The 22,072-nt window shown below is 45.8% G+C and overlaps 1 long non-coding RNA gene across 2 annotated transcripts in view; it reads left to right on the top strand.

Moving 5' to 3' along the window:
• The first annotated feature begins 1,772 nt into the window (after positions 1 to 1,772).
• LOC311532354 overlaps positions 1,773 to 22,072 on the top strand; it is a 103,487-nt gene continuing 83,187 nt past the window's right edge. For both annotated transcript variants that reach the window (XR_014714366.1, XR_014714367.1), the window contains exons 1-2: positions 1,773 to 2,119; positions 4,589 to 4,673. This is a non-coding gene — a long non-coding RNA (uncharacterized lncRNA). The remainder of the gene's footprint in view (positions 2,120 to 4,588; positions 4,674 to 22,072) is intronic.

Below are 22,072 nucleotides of genomic sequence, written 5' to 3'. Positions count from 1 at the left end.
TTGCAGAGAGTGTTGTCTAGTGGTTAGAGCATGGGGGTGGATGAGTGTCAGAACATCTGGTTTCTATTCCTGGCTCTGCTACTGACTTGCTGGGCAACCGTCAGCTAATGACATTGCAACAACAGCTGTGGCGGAGTTGACATCTGCAGGGGATTGAACTCTGGATCTAAAAGCTCCTAATGATTTAATGATGGGATGAGTGTCTCAGGAAGGGCAGCTAGATAGCTTTAAATATTTTTTTCTTTAGATGGCAGGGGGAAACTTACCCCCACGAGGCTGCCCATAAAACTGTGCCATCAAGCATGTTTGAGAACAACCTGAATTCCCCCACTCTGTTTAAATTAGAGCCTAATCCGGTTGCAGGGATGGAGAGATGAGATGTTGGAAATGAAGTGAGGACATAAAGGGAGGCTAGTCCAGATGAGGGAAGCTGCAGAGGAGGTGGGTCTCTCACCCGCAGTGGAGAAAGCAGGGATGGAAGGGTCCAGTGCCCAGGCAGGGCAATTGGCAAGCCATGATTCAGTCTGAGAAGATCCATTCTGTTGGTGGTGCTGCCCTCCTGCTCTCCTATACACTAGGGAGCAATTGTGTCCCTCTTCCTTACTGCCCTTGGAGACTGTTCTGTGTTCCCTCCCAGCCCAGGGGCATGATGCCCTCTCTGCACTTGAATTTCTCCCCCACAGCACATGCCATCTGGATCTACCTGCTGGTGCTTGTCCAACAACCAAGCTATGGAAACCCCCCATTCATCTTCACCCTCCTCCCGCCCACTTTGCTCCTTTAATTTCTCACATTCACTTATTGAACCCTTCAGCAATTCTGGCCCCGATTCTGAAAGCTGCCCCATGTGGGAAGATATGTGCAGCCCTCTGGGGCTCTGTGAGGGTGCAGAAGTCTGCTTGCATGCATCATGTTGCAGGATTGGGCCTTAGATTACAAACTCTTCCGGGCAGGTGCTGGGTCTTTCTGCGCATTTGCACAGCAGCTTGTGCACTGGAGCCCCCCAGTGCTGACTGAGGCCTCTGAATGCTACTGCAGTTCAAATAATAAGTATTAATAATCAAATAAGTACCACTAATAAGTACTAATAAATTCACTGCCATTCTGGACTGCCTTTGACCTGAGCAAATAACCTCTAAACTGCAGCTTTATTGCTCAGCTCTGAACTGCTCTGGGAATTGTATGCACAGCATTGCTTTAAATCCATGCTAATTCCAAGGGCATGAATTTCAAGCCCTAAGTAAATCACTTCAGACTAGAATTTAGAATCTATTCTGGTTTTATGGCAACTTCTAGCGTTGTCCCAAAGGGACCCCCAATAAATAATCATACGCTATCAGTGATGGTGCAGGGACTATGCATGCAAAGGCAGCAAGATCATAACTGTGCATTCACTAAAAGGTTTCACACACGGCACTGGACCTTAGAACCTGTTTTACTAACAGAGAAGCGTTGAGCAGAATGCAGAACCTATTCTTTGACCTTTTCCAAAAGCGGTCGTGAGTTCAGGTTCCGCAGTTCTTTCAGTGACCTTTAGAGGGGGCTGTGTGCTCTGTTACTCCCACCCCCTCTGACCCTGCAGGGAATCCTCACCAAGCCAGACAGAGATGTGGGTTTTGTTTTGTTTGAATCCCAGCAGTGGGGGAGGAGGGTTGCTTGCACAGTCAGCTCAGGGAGATGACTGCCAGCTGGCAGTAATCAAGGGCAGCTGAGCCTCCTTAGGCTCAGAACCTTGAAGAGCAGCTCAGCTCAGTCAAGGCAGAGAAGGGACATTCTGCTTGTTGGAGATCAGGACAGGGTGCTCTAGAGATGAATATTGTTTATGGTACTGTGTAAGGATTCCTGCTGCAGGAAGAAAATGTGGCTAGAAGTAGCATTGTGGTTTGGTTTCTTTGGCTGTGCAAGTCCTGAAGTCTCAGAGCGAGTAGTTCAGCCTGGACTTCCTGGGAAACTTCTCTCCAGCTATGTACCCCAGACTCTGCCCTGTGTGGGATTCTTCATGCGATGCTCACCAGAGACGAGTAGAAAGGATTCCATTTAGATGTGCCTTCTACCTGAGCACCCCTCTAAACATGCAGTGATCCTCCTCCCAGCTGTGACCCAGCATTGTTGGCAGCAGGTAGGAGCTTAAGAACTATTAACGGTATGCTAATGTGAGATTGGTTGGCTCCTTCAATCTGAACTGCTGATAACATCCTCAGTGCAATTTATCCTTTGCTTTTTCATGCTTCCTGTTAACAGTTCAAGTGTGTATGTCTGAGTCTCTTCCTTGTCAGGGCCTTGACTGTGCCATAGGCAATTGTTTGAATCAGTGGCCATGAGACTTTGAGACCCCTGAGAGAGGCTAGTGGTGTCCCTATATCTCCATACACCTGTGGGTAGAGAGAAATTAACTTTTTGTGCCAGTTTAGCTGTTTGTTTTTCTAGTTGTTTGGCTTGAATAGTTCTGCTTGTGAAGAAGTGTTGCTCTATCACAACCCATTGTCTGAAGTAGCCTTTGGGTTGTGTAGCTCCTGGCATTGTTTGTGTGGGAAAGGGAATGGTTCTTGGAATTTGCTTTGTGAAATTCAGTAGTTGACTCAAGGCCATTTTCATAGTGCCACCGTGTGGCCAAAAATCAAATCATCACAGATGGGCCTCAAAGTAAAAAAATAAAATAGTCTGGCTGAGAAGAAGTCAGCATCTGTGAATTCTCCTAAGGAGCCCTGCAGATCCAGAGTCTGGGCAGAAACTGAGCTGCTTTGAAAATCCTGTTTAATGTTTTAGCCATATTAAACAGGGCATTCAGAATTTGGCCAGAGACTGTGTATGTGCCCACACAGTGGGTTTGATCACTAGCGTGGGACTAGGGAGACCCAGGTTCAGTTTCTGCTCTGCCACAGGCTTTCTGCATGGCCTTGGGCAAGTCACTTAGCCTCTCTTTGTCCATGTGTAAAATGGGGATAAAAGCACTGCCTTACCTCACTAGTGCTAGTATGGATCGATACGTTAAAGATTGAGGTGCTCAGATGCTGTGGTATTCGGGGGGGTGCATTACCTGAGAGGAGTTTGGGGATTCTCCTCTTTCCCCCGCCCCTCCCCCCAAACCCTGTGAAACAACAAACCTGAAGTACAAGAAGTGAGGAAGTGTTTTTTTTCCCAGCTGAACAGATTCAGGTTCTGATAAGAAGAAGGTCTTGAACAAAAGGCAACCACCAGGTAAATCTTGGCTCCACTCAAAATGTGAGAGCAATGCACGTTGCTCGTTGAGTACATCGTGTTTGCTAAATGCATTAGGAAACCAGGAGGCAAAATGTCTTATATTTTGAGCTTTCTAGTAGGGCACCATACGGTGCAGTTTTTCTGTTTTATTAAAAACAAACACAATCGTTCACCCTCTCCGAACACACCGATTCTTTTCTTTTTGGGGTGGGGGAAGGAAATGTTGGCCATGGTACAGCTCCTCTCAAAGTTGGATTGATGTCTATACGCTAGAGCTGGGGTTTCCCAACCCTGGGTTACAATCCTGGGATTCAGAAAAAGCAATTGGGAGGATTGCAAAGTTTCTAAAACTTTATTATGCTCTAAAGCAAAGAAAATCTCACTGCCCCACTCTCCTCACACCGTTATCCTTCATGGTCAAGTGTTCTGCTAGTCTCTCAACACACACATGCAAAGTATATAGGCTTAGCATTGTAGTAATTTTTTACTCTTTTTTAAAGTAAACCTAAGTGGGTCATGAAAAATGATCTCCAATAAAAGGTTGCCAACCTGAAAAGGTTGAGGAACACTGGTCCAGAAGAAGCTGTCATTTGTATCTAATCAGTGGCTTTTTTTTGTTTGTTTTTGTTTGCTCTTTGCCAGCGGGTGCAATTCTAGGTTCCTTACAGAACCAGCAAAGGAATTGTCTGCACTTGTGAAACGTGATTGTGTCTAACCTCCCACACCACCACCCCCAAAAAAAAAAGAATTAAAAGCCTAGCTGACTTCTTTCTGTAAAAGCTGACAATCCTAAGCATTGGCTGGGTAATTACCCACTCAGACGCTTTCTGTCTGGCTGCAAACATGAAGCTAACTTGAAGCTTTCACTACAATTAGTCTCATATCTCTCGGAGGGCACTCAAGTGTTGTTTGAGTGACAGGGTGTATGAAATGGGCAGGCCAGCCAGCCACTGTTCCAGCTTTCTCAAACCTTCATCCTATGGAGTCTCTTTTTTGTTGTTGTTGTTGTTTTTTAATTCTGACAGACATTCCCAAAAGTGGCATTGGTCTCTAGCGCCAAGTTTCTGCTCAGTTATTAACCATGCTTGGTTCAGCGCTTCCTTATCGTCAGAGCATGCCTCCAATCTGTGCTCATTCCTTATGGCAATGACAAGTAACCCTCTGGACGGGATCTAGCAAGAAGCTGTGTGTGGATGGGCCCTGAATGGAACTCCAGTAAAGCCAATGGAGCTTGCCACATGTGTCCGTTTCAGTGCCAGAGAGGGGCTTTTATTAGTAACCCTGCTGTGATGCTCACAAGAAAGGGTTTTGTGAGGGTGGGTGGGAATTTAGGCTACTACTTCCTCTGGGTCAGTCTGCATTGTTTCCTCTGTTTCTTGTCTTCTAGGGATTTCGCTGTTTCATACCTCTTACAAAAGGAGGCAGAGTGCCTAGTGATTAGAGCACTGGACGGGGACTCAGGCAGCCCTTGGGTAAGTCATGTCAACTCCCTGCCTCGGTTTCCCATCTGTGTATCTGTTTAAAAAAAAATACTGACCTCCATTTGTGAAGTACTTTGAGACTTACTGAAGAAGAGTGCCACATAAGAGCTGGGTGGTGGTATAATTACAGTGGCAATAAAAACGCAGAATCTGTGTTTAGTAATGAATATCCCTGGGATCTTGGTTAAGTCCCTGAGGTGATCTGCCTCCTAGTCCATTCAGAGCCAGAAGTGTGTGTCAGTCACATTCTGAGAGCATTAGACTGTGATTTACCCCCCCGCCCTTTCCCCATTAATTCAGGAACTGCTCTTAGTCTTGTGACTACACTTTTCTCTGAAAACTGCCCTTCTCTCTCTCTCTCATGCCCTACATGCAGAACAGGTTAATGCTTTGCTTTGTCTCACATAGCTGGATATTGCTTGCAGGCATGCTGCCCTGTCAGCTTGGTGTTGGATTGAGATGGTAATGGGGGGGTGGGTGGGTGTGTGTGTGTGTGTGTGAGAGAGAGAGAGAGAGAGAGCACACATCACCTGTGTAATGCTGCTGCCCTCTCATCACACCAGTTGTTCTTATCCAGTTTCTGCCATAACAGCACCCAAGTGAGGCACAGCTGCCATTTTGCAGTCGCAGATGTTGCTCGTTGCACAGCCAAACGTATTTTGAAGTTTGTTTGTTTTTTAAATGTCTAGCTCTTTAATTGGATTTCTTGAATGTGGCTTCTCTGTGGCATCACCATCTCATGCCCACTAATGTTAGTGAATGAAAGTCCCGTTATTGTGGCAGAACAACGGCGATGCAAAGTCTTGGAGAGCTGTCTATTTTTAATCCAGGAATGATCTTCATCCTAACCTAGGGAGCACTTCATAATGCCAAATGATATGGCAAAACCCCATAGGGGGTATCCTCAAACAATTACAACGCATACTTGATGGGGGGGCTCTATCCTGAAAGAAATCTTTCCTGAACCCCCCTCTTCTGGCCTTCAAACAATCCCCAATCTAGACAAATTCTTTGTCAGAAGTAAGCTCTACAGACCAGGACCCTCCAATTCAAAGTGGCACCAGACTTGCCGTAACCGGTGCAAACCCTGCAGATATATCTCCACTGCTATGGTGATCAATCACCCCACAATACACCTTTCAAGATCCAGGAGTTCTACCCATGCTTATCACAACCAGTGGTGTACCTCATCCAGTGCACTATATGCCCCAGTAACAACTAGGCGAGTGAAACCAGACAATTGCTACACTCTCAAATGAACTCGCACAGAAAAATTCTAAAAGCAAAAAACACCATATCCCCTGTGGGCAAACACTTTTCACAGAGAGATCACTCCATATCTGACTTCCCAGTCTTCTTCCTCAAAGAAAACCTGCCCAACACCATCAATACATGAGCCTGGGAGCTTAAATTCATAACTTTGCTAGACACTAAAAATCAAGGTCTTAATAAAAACACTGGATTTACAACCTTTTGTCTGTAATCCACTAACCCCCTTCTTTTGACCTATGACTGCAGAGGTGTTAACACAGGCCACATCCCCTTGAACAGTGTCTTATGATGTATGTTAACTTCTGCTGAGCAATATGTTCCACCTTCTGTTTAGCTGTGACACTCTGAGTACATTTCCCAGACCTAAAGAAGAGCTCTGTGTAAGCTCGAAAGCTTGTCTCTTTCACCAACAGAAGTTGGTCCAATAAAACATAGTACCTCACCCACCTTGTCTCTCTGAGGTGTTATTGCCTCTTTGTAAAAGTAGCAGAAGCCTCTGGAGAGAGAGGTTGACTTGTTTTGAGTAATATAAGTACACGCTGGTTCTGGATTATTGAAAAGCAAGAGGAATGAGGCGTGGTAATGGCAGATGTGTTGTCACAGCACAGTTGGGGGACTGCAACAGCTAAATTGCATGAACGCAGCTAAAACGACAGCAAATGCTTTTCTAATATTAACTTCCTTTTTATTTGCTGTAACATGAGGATAGCATTTGATTGCAAGAGAGGTGATCCATGGGATCAGAAAATGGGAGGAGAGAAGTCTTGAGCGCATTTCTCTATTAAGATGCAGTTCACACCATGAAAACTTGCTGCAAGCCTACCTGAATTCACGTTCAAATGAGCTTTTATTCAAATGAAGAGGCTGCGGATGCGGGGGGAGAGAAATTGCAGATGATGCCTAGGGCAGGTCTACACTTGGTGCAACTGTGCCACTATAGCGATTTCTTAATATTTATTTTGGCTGCCTTCTGAGGGGACCAAGAGCTTCGCATCAGCATATCCGATAAAACTAATGATCGGAGATTGCTCTGGTGACAAATCTTACGTTTGTTTCTGTCTTGTTAAAGCAATGTAAAATCTTCAAGAAGTAAAATGGAAGTTGACCTTTCACAGTGTTTTAATCATTAATCAATCTTGCTCTAGCCCTGTGATGCAATTTAAATATTTATTATTACACCTGTTTGACAGGCAGCTTCTCCATAATCAAGTTTTCCTAAGATCTAGATTTTTTTTTTCCAGGAATGCTGAGCACTCTCACCTCCCAACTAAAGCCAATGGGAACGGCTGGCACTCAGTACCCATAAAAATTGGTCCTCATGTGACTTGCCAGAGGTTGCATAGCCTGTCTGGTCTGGGGCAGAGCTGGGAATCCCTTCACTCCATTCCTGAGTCCCAGGCTTGTTCTTTACCCACTAGAGGTAAGAACATAAGAAGGGCCATGCTGGGTCAGACCAAAAGTCCATCTAGCTCAATATCCTGTCTCCTGACAGTGGCCAGTGCCAGGTGCTTCAGAGGGAATGAACAGAATGGGTCATCATCAAGTGATCCATCCCATGTTGCCCAGTCTCAGCTTCTGGCAGACAGACTAGGGATACCGTTCTTGCCCTCACTATGCTAAAGGAGACATGACACAAGGCTATACTGGGAGTATTTTCTACTGGGTAGTTTCCTGAGTGACTGCTCAGAGTAGGATTGGAGACACTAGCATAAAGAGCTGAGCAAAAATCCGAATTTCCCTCCCCTCTGCGTATGAGTGGGGGTGCAGCTTTGTATATGGGAGGGTGGGAAGGTGTATGTGCATTGGGAAGAAGGGTGGTGTCAGCTGTGTTCATAAGTCTGTGGGTGGGGGGCGCACCTGAAATCAGTGGAGGGTTTGTGTGGAAAAATGTGGTCCGGGGGTGGGAGTGGGGGAAGGGCTGGCTGTGTTCACGTGCTGGATGGGGCGGCTGCTCTCTGCTTACAGCTGGGGAAGCAGTTGTGTTTATGGTGGGATGGGGGGAACTGGTGTCTGTGTGAAGCATCCGTGGGGGGCCAGTGGCTGTGTTTATGGTTGGCTGGGGTCTGCACATGTGTCTGGAGGGGAGTAGTACCTATATGCGCATTCAAGGCGGGGGGGGAATGACATTTTGGGCGTGTCCTCATGGGGGGCTGTTTGTGCACACATCCGTGGGTGGGGTGGCTGTGTTTATGGGGGAAGTCTGTGTCCATAGGGGGTGTGGTTGTCTTCATTGCGGGGGCTGACGTTTAAGCCATGGAGGGGAGGATGGGGAAGCTGGGGTCTGCACATGTGTGTTTCTGACGGGGTGGCTGTGTTCCTGGTGGGGCTGATTTCTGTATGTCCACTGTGGGGCGCTGCCTGTGTTCATGGGGATGGGAGGGGCTGGTGTCTGCACGTGCATCTGTTGGGGCGGGGGGTGCTGAGGCTATGTTTGAGGCGGGGATGGTATCTGCACGGTTGGGGGCCTGTGGCTGTGTTCAGGGGGCTGGTGTCTGAGGGGACTCTGTTCATGGGGGGGGGGGGGGGCTGATGTCTGTGGTGGGGGTAGCTGTGTTTGCAAATGGGCAGTTTCTGCATGCTTGTCCTATAGGGCGAAGGCTCTGTTCGTATGGGGGGAGGTATATTCATGCATGTCTGTGGGTGGAGGGAGGACAGTGGCTGTGTTAGGGGGCTGGTGCCTGCATGGGGAGGCTGTGTTCATGGGGAGGGCGGGGGGAGGCTGAGGTAGGTGTAGGGCGATTTTTTTCTATCACCCCTCTGTGTCTTGTCTGGGTGTGTTCACATTGGTCAATGGTCACAAGTCTGGGGTGGGGGGCAGTCTCTGAGCGTGTTTGGGGCTGCTGTGTTTGTACTGGCCGCTGTCAGTCTCTGCATGTCTTTCTTCTTCTCCCCAAAGGCTGTGAGCGCACAATGCTGCACGGGAGGGTAATAGTAAACAGCATGTAGTACAGTAATAAGTCTTTGACACTGTTGGCCTGAGAAGCGATGAAATCCACCACAGGGACAGGAAGCTAAACCAGACATTTCTTGTGAGGAGTTAGAATCCTAGAATCTCAGGGTTGGAAGGGACCTCAGGAGGTCATCTAGTCCAACCTCCTGCTCAAAGCAGGACCAATCCCCAATTTTTGCTCCAGATCCCTAAATGGCCCCCCTCAAGGATTGAACTCACAACCCTGGGTTTAGCAGGCCAATGCTCAAACCCCTGAGCTATCCCTCCCCCCAATTCAGTATCTTAGAATGAATTCAGCCCTTTGTGGATCAGCATTTCTGTTTGTGACTTGATAAATATTGGACCTGAGGAATATTGCCTATTCAACTCTGTGAAAGTTAATGAGGTGACACTGGAAGAGCGGACAAGTTGTAGAACCTCAACCTTATTGAAAGAGGCCCAAATGTTGAGGGGTTTAAGCTCTGAATCTAATCTTGATGCTCTAAGTGCTATTTGTGTGAGGTAACGATGCTCCCATATGCCTACCCCACTCCCATGGGGCCATTACAATGGACACTGTATATTATACACTGCTTAGACGGACTGTGGCGGTGCTCCTGGACAGCTTCCTTCCTTAGGGTTTGTTTACGTACAGTTTTTTGGAATTCTATAGAAACAAATGTAAAGTGGTACGACCACCTAGAGTGGATACAGTTTACTGGTATTTTATTATTTGCATTGTGGTAGCTTCCAGGACTGCCAGTCCTGGACCAGAACCCCATTGTGCTGGGCACTGTACAACACAAGACAAAAAGGCTGTCCCTACCCCAACCCAGTACAAGACCAGAGACAACAGCACAAGGGAAGTATGAGACCATATCAGTCAGTACCATGGGCAGCGGTCTTAAAAATCCACCAGTTGCCTAACTGTTTCACTCTTTGGAGGCATCCAGTCTATTTCTTCCCTCAACAGAGTAAGCAATACCAATATGACCACTTTTATACTAGTAGAAGTTTATCCACATTAGGCAGTTACATCACCTTAACTATCTTGCTTTCTAAACTTGTGTAACGGTACAAAAATCATCAAGAAGAGAAGTGCTTGTAACAACTCACTGCAAAAGGACTCTTCTGAAGACGTTCTATACAGAGGTAACGTTAATAGCCAAAGAGAAGAAATTTAAGCAGCCATCGACAGAAAGGATAGGTAGATAAGCGTGATATTTTAAACAGGAGTGATGCATTGTCTGACTTCCCAACAAAGAGAGCTTGTTAGATAGTGATCAGTGTTTAATTGTAGCTGTAAACACAAATCTCTTTCTTGGGTTTAAAAAAATTGCTTTGAGGAGAGATGAGTTTGCTCTGAATGAAAAAACAGATTCTAAAGAATAGGCTAATGGCTTTCTTTTTGAAGAAGTTTCTGCAATAGAAAGACTGCTGTAGGAGCAGAATCAAACCCAAGTTTCTTGTGTATGGGACTTGTCCTTTTATTTCTACCACTTATTTTATGTGCTGCACAGGGTGCATATTACAAGGACTCACTTAAGAGGTTAACACACAACTATGTGAACAAGCCAACTGTATGCATACGTAAGTTTTATGTGTAGGAATGTGCACCTCTATTTCATCATGCATGGGCTGATGTCAGTTTCCTGCTTGTGATATGCAGGGCTACTTCCATCCTATTGCAGTTAGAGTAATAGTATTTTAGAAAGTCCAGAGAGAGAACCTGGAAAAATTACTAGCCATATTACTCGTGTTGCAATATTGCCTAGGAACTCCAGCCAGCACTGAGCATTAACTCATGGGGGCTGAGGATTTTCATTACCTTGCAGGACTGGGCCTGGCTGTGAGGCTTAGTTCCAGATCCATGCTGCTCCAGAGTTTGTGGGGTGGGACGGAGGAGTTTCAGATGTAAGGTTTTGGTTTTGGTTCCAGCCTCCAGGTCAATGCCACAAATATATATATGACTCGTAACCAGGATGAAAATGACTGTCATGGTTACAGGGCTAGCTGCACCTCTGTCCCCTTCCTGGTCTCTCTCAGTGCAACCCTCAGGGGTCAGGCCTCATGCCTTTGCTTCTCCTGGGTGGAATGCAACAGATCTCCCACTTGTGAAGGGTGCTGTGGCCCAGGTCCCAGTCTATCAACTGTGCTACCCAGCAGGTGTCACTGAGCATAGACACCATAGACATTTTTTCTCTGTGGGTGTCTGTGATCATTGCTATCCAGTGATAAACCAGCCATCTTACAACGAAGGGGTGTGTCTATCGTTTTCACAATAGAAATAAACCCGTTAGCCATGGGTGTAGATTGTTCTAATATCCTCTCTATCTTGCCGACTGGCTTACCATTGCCTGATGGCAGCCTAGGCAGGCCTAACTTCTTCAGATACTCCAATGGTGCCTTCCTCTTAGTTCTACTCTTGAAGGACACCCTTTTTAAACTGCTAGAGTCCTTTTGTTCTCATGTGTTCCTGAGCTTTGGTCCTTCTGAACTAAACTAGTATAGCAGGTTGGCTGGGAAGTTGGAAATATCGTCAAAGCTAAAAGTTCAGGCAATGTCCCTTAGTAACTCTTAGGTCTTCTTTCAGCAAAGACTATCTTGAGCTGTTCCGCTGCCTTATTCGTATCCTTGTTCTTTAGACCTGAAATATAACACATTGGTTTGCCAACTAAAGGCCACCCTAGTCTACAGCATATAATTTCCCTCCAATTCTTATAAAGCTTCACTTGGTTAATATATTTCAAAAGTAATATCTCAATTAAATCTTGGTATAGAAAAGATGAGTAAATGTGATTTACTGGTGCATATAGAATTAGAGGGGTATTTTTAATAAAAAAAAAAAGGTAGAAAAAAAATCTAAGAACTTCTTTAAAGAATGATCCAAGCTAAATAGCCAGGAAAGGCAAACAATTCAACCAGAGCAGGCCTCTGACTGCAATGTGTAGGATAATATCCTAGCAATGGCATGTACTGCTCCTAATCTGTATACACCTACTATGCAACCCTTAATCTGGGTACAGGTTCCTTTGTCTACGTGGAGAGAGAGTCTATGCTGTAGCCAAAGCCACTCGTTAGTAATTCAATCTGCCCCTTGTATGGAAACAAATGATGATGGCCTCATGTCTTTACCAAAGTGAGAGTTACAGAGCTACAAGCTTTACTAATTTGCCCTGTGAAGTAAGACAGTATCTTGCTCACGAGGGCCCATATTTTTAAACGTATTTAGGTGTTGCTGTGCTCTGCATTTAGGAGCCTAAATTTGATTTTTTCACAAGGGATTTAGGCACTTAGCCTAAATCCCATTGCAATGCTGAGTTCAACAATGGCAAAATACCTTTTAAAAATCTGACATTTCCCCTTTTATCTCCTTATCAAACACTTTTTTTTTTTTTTTTTTTAACGCCACCAACCCTGTTCTGTGTTTCCATCCATCTGTAGTGGTGATAGGGCATATAAGGAGAGGTTTTGGTGTCTATAAGCCAATACTAATGATAAATGCCATTTTTCACCACAAGAGGTCCCCAGGTTCCTAAACAGAAGAATAGGTCAACTAGGCATAGCTCAACCGTTTGAGGACTGTTCTGAAAATCAGTATTGGGAACCACAAAAGCTCAAATTTGTTCGGTTGCAATAACAAATTTTTAAAGACTTAATTTTTAATGCTTTTTGTTTGCCTTCTGTTGGGTGTTTGTGTTTTGGTGGTGTTGTTGTTGTTTTGTTTAAAGCAATCATGAGGGCTGTTTTTTAAATGAAAGCTGAGGTTCTTAATCACAGCTCTCTGAGAGCTGGGGTGTTTAAGAGAAGCACCAAATATTGCAAGCCTCATGATAAAATCGTGAGAGTTTGCAATACTGGGAAAACATAGCGCGGAAATACTTAATGTAAATGTTTTTGTTTTTTTAGCTGTGCTATAGTAATGAGGGGGGGGTCTCCTGTTAATGAGAAATGGTGGGACGTTTTTTCTTTCTGCAGTTGCCCTTAACTAGGGAGTGAAGTTTGGTCCCTGCAGTTGACTTTACCTGATTATTTTAAAAGTCATGTAGAACAGATCTCTTCTGTCTTTTCACACAACCTCATTGATATTAGTGTGTCTGAGACTCTTCTCCTCTGTAGTTCAGACTGTGTGGAGTGCGTTGAAGGTTCATGGCCAAAGATTCTTGTAACTTCCTTTTGTATTAAAGATTTATTTCTGTACGAGCATGGACAGTGTGTGGTGTGTTGGTAAAGGGCGGGGTTTGTAATTAAGTGTTCTGAGTGGTTCTGTCTCTGTGATCTTGGGTGAGTTACTGAGACAGGGATTTTTCAAAAGAACCAAAGGGAGTTGGATGCACTGACTGTACAGTGTGAACCAATGGAACTTTGTAAAAGCAATCCAATGGGCACTGCTAACATGTTCCGTGTCGTCGCTGCTCTGAAGATTCAGAGGTAGCAGCTATAAAAGGGGGCATGATGCACCAGTCACCTCAAATCTTCCACTGCCCGCTCATATCCAAAGCTGGAACTAAGACTCAAGGGAAAGTGTGTGGTGAGTATGAATGTGCAGAGTCCATCCTGAAAACCTCTGTTTACAGAGGAGTGACCTTCATTTCTTCTTCAAATGGCCTTGGCACATTCCTAGGTATGAATTTTTTAAAAAAGGAGACCTTAACAGGGGGCTGGATATTGGAACGGTGCGGGCGGGGGAGGGAGAAAGAGAGCTGGAAAATAAGTGCAACAGGGGGATATCAGTGTAGGAATTTGCTCAACATCTTACAGGTCTATATACAAATGCAAGGCTTATGGGGAATAAACAGGGAGAACTGGAAGTATTACGTCATAATTTAGCTTATGTATTAACTGGTGTGGGGGGGGGGGGAGTAGGGATGTAAATACTATTGAAAAGTTTAACCGTTTAAACAATTTTAGAATATTTTTTTTAAATGGTTAATGGATTAAAGGGACATCCTGCTGGGGCTGATCTGGCCAGGCGGGGCCACTCTGGACGGGGTTGCTGGGGCCAGCGGCTGGCTGGCATGGGGCCACTGGGGCCGGCCAGTCCGGGGGTAAACATTTTACATCCCTAGTGGGAGAAGCCTCATGATTAGAATATTGGTATAGGGAGAATAGCTTGCTTAGGGAGGTGGTGATGCATTATACATTTAAAATATATACACTTGTTTTGAGGTCCAGAAGGAGGTGGGAGGCAGACAGTTGAGTCTCTGGATAAAGAGAAAAGGAGTTTAAAAAAAAAAATCAGGAAGAGGAGGTGGATGAATTAATAACAGAAATAGCCAAAATCCAAGACCTGGTAGTAAGGGGGGACTTTAACTATCCAGACCTCTGTTGGAAAAGTAAAATGGCAGAACACACATTTCTAACAAGGTCTTGGAAAGTATTGGGGACAACTTTTTTGTTTTTGTTTTTTAACACTATTAACCTTTTTAGTGACATACTCAACAGAGTAAATATGAATGACAAGGGGAAAGGAATGGAAGACAAAGTAGGGAAATAACAGGTTAAAGAATATTTAGATGGTAGAGCCTAATGAAATTCATCCTAGGGTACTTAAGGAACTATCTGAAGCAATCTCAAAACCATTTGCAATTATCTTTGAGAATTCCTGGAGGACAGGTAAGGTCCTGGAATGGGGCAAACACATAGTATCTATCTTTGAAAAACAGGAAAAGGAGGACCCGGGGAATTATAGACCAGTCATCCTAACTCTGATATCTGGAAAGATACTGGGACAAATTATTAAACAATCAATTTTGTAAACACTAGGAGGATAATAGGTTTACAAGAAATGGCTAGCATTCATTTTTGAAGAACAAGTCATGCAAAACCAACCTAATTTCCTTCTTTGACCGAGTATTAGCCTAGTGGGTGGGGGGAAGCAGTAGATGCCCTATATCTTGATTTTTAATAAAAAGAAAAGGCGTACTTGTGGCACCTTAGAGACTAACCAATTTATTTGAGCATGAGCTTTCGTGAGCTACAGCTCACTTCATCGGATGCATGCCGTGGAAACTGCAGCAGACTTTATATACACAGAGAATATGAAAAAATACCTCCTCCCACCCCACTGTCCTGCTGGTAATAGCTTATCTAAAGTGATTATCAGGTGGGCCATTTCCAGCACAAATCCAGGTCCTGGATTTGTGCTGGAAATGGCCCACCTGATAATCACTTTAGATAAGCTATTACCAGCAGGACAGTGGGGTGGGAGGAGGTATTTTTTCATATTCTCTGTGTATATAAAGTCTGCTGCAGTTTCCACGGCATGCATCCGATGAAGTGAGCTGTAGCTCACGAAAGCTCATGCTCAAATAAATTGGTTAGTCTCTAAGGTGCCACAAGTACGCCTTTTCTTTTTGCGAATACAGACTAACACGGCTGTTACTCTGAAACTTGATTTTTTAATAAGACTTTTGATACAGTTCCACATAACATTTTACCTAGTTGCTTATAATGTCGTCTAGCTGTAACTAGTATAAGGTGTGTGCACAACTGGTTGAAAGACCTTACTCAAAGAGTAGTCGTCAATGGTTCGCTGTCAAACTAGGTGGGTATATCAATGGAGTTCTTCGGGGTCAGTCCAGGGTCCGGTAATACTCAAGATTTTCATTAATCACTTGGATAATGGAGTAGAGAATGTGCTTATAAAATTTGCCAATTACACTATGACGGGTTGCCCCCTGCGTCCGGGGTGCCACCTGATGTATTGGGGTCCCACTGGGCCCGCCTGTTCCACCAGCCTGGGCTCCCTCACCCTGTCCTGCTGTGTCATACCCTCAAGCCTCCTCTAGCACACACCCAGGTATGGACACACCCAGCTGCAGAAAGACACAGACACTGAAATCAGCTCTACAGGGGAAGAATCAGCTAGGGGATTGCCCAGTTCTCAAGTCACACCCCTTCTGGGGTACAAACCCAAAATTGTATTGTCTTGTGTGTCACAGAAATCTGACAAGGGTCAGTTCATGAAAATCACCCCCCCTCTGTCAATGTGGAGGAAGATATGCACAGCTTTTTGCCTCCCTCCCCCTTTATGAATTTCACAAACTGGGTTTTATAATAAAACAAGTTTATTAACTACAACGGATAGATTGTAAGTGATTTATAAGGGATAGCAGACAGATCAAAGCAGATTACTGAGCAAATAAAACAAACATGCAAACTAAGCTCAATACACTAAAGAAACTGGTTACAAGTAGTAATTTCTCACCCTACGTGTTGTCTAGGGCATTTCTTTCACAGGCCAGACACCTTTTCCAGCCTGGTCTTCTCCACCCTCCTCAGTCCTTGTTCCCTAGATGTTCTCAGCAGTCATCCTGGGCGGGGATTCAGTGAAGAAAGAGCCCTGATTGACTCACTTCCCTGCCTTACATAAGATTTGCATATGGTGGGAATAGTTTGTTTCCCAGTTTGGTCCCTATGAGTGGAAAAACACTAGTAGGACAAGATGGGGTCCAGTACCAGGTGACATGATCATGTGACCTTGCAGCATCAAAGCAACATCTCAGGAAGGTGGGAGCTTAGTATTTTCAAAGCCCTGTTGTTCTCCCTCATGGTTCATTGCCTAACCGGCCAGACTGATTGTATTTAGTCTGGTGGGTGTTCCCCAGGTGCAAATACTTTGGTAATTGATATATAGTTAATATTCCTCATTTGATACAGAAATGATACATGCATACAAATAAGATAATCGCATTCAGTAAATCATAACCTTTCCAATGATACCTCACGTGACCCACCTTGGATAAAATACATCTTAGTTATGCCATATTCATATAGAAGCAAATGTCTATGAAGACGATGGGGTGTGGTGTCACATAGTCCAAGCTGGGAGAGGTCGCAAGTACTTTGGAGGACCGATTGAGAATTCTAAAGGACCTTGACCAATTGGAGAATTAGTCTGCATTCATCAAGATGACAGTCAAGAAAGATAAGTGCAAAGTACTTCACTTGAGAGAGAAGGAAAACTCAAATGCACAACTACAAAATGAGGAATAACTGGCAAGGCCAGAGGTGGGCAAACTGTGGCACGCGGGCCACATCCGGCCTGCGGGACAGTCCTGCCTGGATCTTGAGCTCTCGGCCAGGGAGCCTAGCCCCCAGCCCCTCCCCCGCAGCTACACTACCACGCGTGGGGCTGCGAGCTCCTGCTGCTCAGAGCTGCATGGTAAGGGGGCAGGGAGCAGGGGAGTCGGGTAAGGGGCAGTTAGGGAGCGGGGGTGGTTGGATGGGGTGGAGGTTCAGTGTAGGGTGGTTGGATAGGGCGGAGTCCCCGGGGGCCTGTCAGGGGGCGGGAGTGTGGATAGGGGTCGGGGGGCTGGAGAGGGAGTGGAGTTCCGGGGGGGGTGTGTGGGTAGGGGTTCTCGGGAGGGGGTGGCCAGAGGACAAGGAGCAGGGGGTGTTGGATGGGTCAGGGATTCTGAGGGGAGTAGTCAGGGGGTGGGAAGGGGCAGGGGCCAGGGCCAGTCTGTTTGGGGAGGTACAGACGTCCCTACCCGGCCCTCCATACAGTTTCGCACCCTGTCAAGGTTCTTTCCCCACTCTAAACTCTAGGGTACAGATGTGGGGACCTGCATGAAAAACCCCCTAAGCTTATTTTTACCAGCTTAGGTTAAAACTTCCCCAAGGTACAAACTATTTTACCTTTTGTCCCTGGACTTTATTGCTACCACCACCAAGTGTCTAACAAATATAACTGGGAAAGAGCCCACTTGGAAACGTCTTCCCCTCCCCCCCCCCCCCAAACCCTACACCCCCTTTCCTGGGGAAGGCTTGATACAAATCCTCACCAATTTGCATAGGTGAACACAGACCCAAACCCTTGGATCTTAAGAACAATGAAAAAGCAATCAGGTTCTTATAAGAAGAATTGTAATTGAAGAAAAAGTAAGAGAATCACCTCTGTAAAATCAGGATGGTAAATACCTTACAGGGTAATCGGATTCAAAACATAGAGAATCCCTCCAGGCAAAACCTTAAGTTACAAAAAAATACATTCCATTCAGCACAACTTTTTATCAGCCATTTAAACAAAACCGAATCTAATGCATATCCAACTAGATTGTTTACTGACTCTTTACAGGAGTTCTGACCTGCATTCCTGCTCTGGTCCCGGCAAAAGTATCACACAGACAGAGAGAACCCTTTGTTTCCCGCCCCCCTCCAGCTTTGAAAGTATCTTGTTTCATCATTGGTCATTTTGGTCAGTTGCCAGCAAGGTTGTCTTTAGCTTCTTAATCCTTTACCGGTGAAAGGGTTTCTCCTCTGGCCAGGAGGGATTTAAAGGTGGTTAGCCTTCCCTTTATATTCATGACACACCCCGATGTGGCCCTTGGGCCAAAAAGTTTGCCCACCCCTGGGCTAGGTGGTAGTATTGGTGAGAAGGATCTGGGGGTTACAGTGGATCACAAATTAAATATGAGTCAACAATGTGATGCAGTTGTGAAAAAGGCTAATATTCTGAGATGTATTAACAGGAGTGATGTATGTAAGAAACAGGAGGTAATTGTCCCACTCTGCTTGGCTCTGATTAGATGTCTGCAGGAGTACTGCCCCCTGTAAAAAGATGTAGACAAATTGGAGATGGTCCAGAGGAAAGCAACAAAAACGATAAAAGGTTTCGACAACCTGACCTCTGAGGAAAGGTTAAAAAATCTGGGCATGTTTCGTCTTGAGAACAGAGAGACTGAGAGAGGACCTGATAGCAGCCTTCAAATATTTTTAGGGCTGTTATAAAAAGGGCAGTGATCCGTTGTTTTCCATGTCCTCTGAAAGTAGGATAAGAAGTAATGAGCTTACCCTGCAGCAAGGGAGATTTTAGGTTAGATATTTGGAAAATCTTTCTAACTATAGGGGGTAGGTAAGCTCTGGAACAGGCTTTCGAGGGAGTTTGTGGAATTCCCATCCTTGGAAGTTTCTAAGGACAAGTGTTTGTCCAACCTGTTAGGGATGGTCTAGGTTTTCTTGGCCCTGAATCCATGCAGGGGGCTGCACTCGATGACATCTCAAGGTCCCTTCCAGTCCGACATTTCTGTGATTTTTTTTTTTTTTTTTTATGATTCGCGCTCTTGGCATCTGCCGGCATGCAGTTGGGAGTTAAGTGTCCAAATCCTAGCGTAGCAGTAAGGCTCCCAGGCTTTCTGAGATGCATAAATATGTGATTTACTGTAGTGAGGCTAGACTGAGTTCAGTTCAGAATATTTTTTGGTGCTGAAATGTAGGTCACATTCATGCACAACCAATAAGACTGGAATAGAAAGTGTTACTGGAATACATTTAACTCCAAAACTGGCTACAGGATAGAGGACAGCGTATGTCATTAACTAGAAACAGTGGACAGAGGCCTGATGCCCTTGCAGCATGTCTTCATTTCCCTTGTATAATAATAGGAAGTAGTGGGTAGCAAAGATGGAGCCAGCTAATTTGCAGTGCATTTCGCAGATTTGGTTTGCTGGCAGATAAATGGCTCATACAATTTAATGTCATAAAGTAACGACGCGGAGACTGGACAAAAGAGAGCCTAATACAATAATAACTCTCCTGGAGTCTGACTGTGGATACCACATTTAAACTAACAGCAGCAAGAAAAGGGCAAGCAAGGGCTGTGAGGATATTGTAGCGGCTTCTTACTGGAACTCCAGCGTGAGCAATTCTGGTTACCAGCAATAAGAGGAGACGGCTTTTGCGATCAGTTCTTGACCAACCGCAAGTCGGTGAGAACATCTATTCTATTCTGCTCCGCTACCACATGAGACTGATTAGGGATGAGTTTTAAACCTGCTGCCTATTACAAATGCATAAATGACCTCAAAAGGCCCCAGAAGTAGACTTGTGTGTGCGTTTAAACTCCGCCGTACTTATCTCTTCATCTTGTTCTCCGTGAAAACCTTTTTGCATCCCCTTTTAGTCCCCTGTTTTGAATCATATTCATTATGATCTTTAGTTGCTTCTGTAAATTGACTCAGTCTGTGTCAATTTTGCCTACCTACTGTCACTATCCTCCATTGCTTCATCTTCCTCCACACTCTCTCTCCTTTGTGTCCCAAAAGTAACCTCTTCCTCCAAATTACTTAACCAGTGTTTCAGTTTGTAAAGAAGACTCTTATCTCTAGCTTCAAACACCAGACTTCTTGAAGGAGCTCCTGGATTATCCCATTATCAAAGGTAAACCTCCATCTCTTTTTACATGATTTATCAGAATTCTTCACACCTCTCTTGTATTAAACCCCATAATCCACCATGACAGCCTGGTTTGTCGGTGCAGCAAACCCGTGACACAAGAGATGCACCTAGGGGCTCATTCTACACGTATTGAAATCAATAACAACAATCAGTCAAGCTGTTTGGTGAGGAAAAAATTGATTTATTACTAGGCTAATTGGTTGCAACTATAGTAAAGAACAGAATTATCAGACAGAGAAGAACATGATTTGTTAGAGAGGAGACAACACAGCTATTTTAAAGACCAATCATGCTTTGCCAGTCTAGTAGAATTCTTTGAATGGGTCCACAAATGTGGACAAGGGTGATCCGCTGGATATAGTGTGCTTGGACTTCCAGAAAGCCTTTGACAAGGTCCATTACCTACAGCTCTTAAGTAACGTAAGCCGTTAGGGCATAAGAGGGAAGATCCTCTCATGGATCAGAACAGGTTAAAAGACAGGAAACGAAGGGTAGGAACAAATGGTCCGTTCTCAGAATGGAGAAAGAGAAACGGTGGTGTCACCCAGGGACCTGTACTGGGACCAACCTATTTATAAAAGATCTGGGAAAAGGGGAAAGTTTGCAGATGATGCAAAGTTACTCAAGATAGTTAAGTCCAAAGCGGACTGCAAAGAGTTACACAGGGATCTGACAAAACTGTGCAACTGGGCAACAAAATGGCAGATGAAATTCACTGTTGATAAATCCATATTGGAAAATACAATCCCAACTATACATACAAAATGAGGGGATCTAAATTAACTGTTACCACTAAAGATCTCTTTCTTGGCGTCATTACGGATAGTTCTCTGAAAACATCCACTCAATGTGCAGCGGTAGTCAAAAAGGCTAACAATGTTAGGAGCCATTAGGAAAGAGAGAGAATAAGACAGTAAATATCATAATGCCACTATATAAATCTATGGTTTGTCCACACCTTGAATACTGCATACAGTTTTGGTCACCCAGGGGTGAAAGTAACTTAAAGGACTTACCGGTATTCCGGAGTCCTTATGAGGGGACAGGGCCTCAACTGGAAGAGGCGGCGGCTTTACATCCCTGGGCCCTTTAAATCAGCAGCTGGGAGCCCCTAGGGCTCCGATGGCTATTTAAAGGGCCTGGACCTCCGCTGCGGTAGCTGGAGCCCCGGGCCCTTTAAATCACCCCGGAGCTATCAGCTGCAGAGGCGGCTGGGAGCCCCAAGGCTCAGGGGTGATTTAAAGGGCCTGTGGCTCCAGCTACCGCAGCGGAGGTCCAGGCCCTTTAAATAGCCATCGGAGCCCCGGGGGCTCCCGGCTACCACCACTACCCAGGGGCCCTGGGCTCTGGCGGAGCTTTAAAGGGCCCGGGGCTCCGCTGCAGTAGCGGCAGCTGGGAGCCCCTGGCCCTTTAAATCACCGCCAGAGCCCCGCTGCCACTACCCCAGGGCCTGGGTGGCGATTTAAAGGGCTCCGGAGGGTAGCGGCCATGGGAGCCCTGGGCCCTTTAAGCCACCACCCGAGCCCCCTGCCGGAGCCCCGGGGTAGCAGCTGTAGCGGGTCTCTGTCAGCAATTTAAAGGGCCAGGGGCTCCCAGCCGCCGATACCGCAGCGGAGCCCCTGGCCCTTTAAATTGTCACCGCGACCCCCGGGGCTCCAGCAGCAGGGCTCGGGCAGCAATTTAAAGGGTCTGGGGCTCCGGTTGCCGCTACCGCCCCGGGTCCTCTAAATCGTCCCCGGAGCCCTGGGGTAGCGGTGGTGGGGCTCTGGCAGCTATTTAAAGGGCCCTGGGCGGTAAGGGTGGCCAGAGCCCTGGGGAGGCAGTGGTGGGGCTCCGGTGGCGATTTAAAGGGCCCATGGCTCTGGCCGCCCTTACCGCCCCAGGCCCTTTAAATAGCCATCAGAGCCCCGCTGCCGCTACCCCAGGGCTCCTGCAGGCTCCAGGGATGATTTAAAGGACCCGGGGCGGTAGCGGCTACCGGAGCCCCGGACTCTTTAAATCGTCCCCG

Source organism: Lepidochelys olivacea, assembly GCF_965140295.1.
Source record: "Lepidochelys olivacea isolate rLepOli2 genome assembly, chromosome: 17".
NCBI lineage: Eukaryota > Metazoa > Chordata > Testudines > Cheloniidae > Lepidochelys > Lepidochelys olivacea.
The sequence above is the reverse complement of the archived record's forward strand: the minus strand, read 5'-3'. Positions and strand labels throughout refer to the sequence as shown.